Source organism: Gavialis gangeticus, unplaced genomic scaffold (genome assembly GCF_001723915.1).
Source record: "Gavialis gangeticus isolate Ggan-Ray unplaced genomic scaffold, GavGan_comp1, whole genome shotgun sequence".
Classification (NCBI taxonomy): domain Eukaryota; kingdom Metazoa; phylum Chordata; order Crocodylia; family Gavialidae; genus Gavialis; species Gavialis gangeticus.
The window spans coordinates 195,068,828-195,069,142 of NW_017728992.1; positions in this window are offsets into that span (position 1 = coordinate 195,068,828).

Sequence of the window (315 nt, forward strand, 5' to 3'; positions counted from 1 at the left end):
AGTGACTTGCAGTTCGTCTGTCTTTAGCGGCAGGAAAACCATAACCTTATCACCTCGTTCAAAGGTATGTAAGTGGGCCTTTTCATCATGCCAGAACGTTTCCTTCTCCTGGGCCTGTCCCAGGGAGTCTCGTGCCACTTTCATCATGTCAGTCAGTTTCTGATGACAGTTAAGCACATACTCGACCACAGAGGTCTTTCTGGAAGGGATTTTCCCTTCCTACTCCTCTCTCATCAAATCAAGAGGATCGCGAACTCGCCTCCCAAACATGAACTCAAAGAGATTGATGTCATATATCTTGACTTCAAAAAAGCC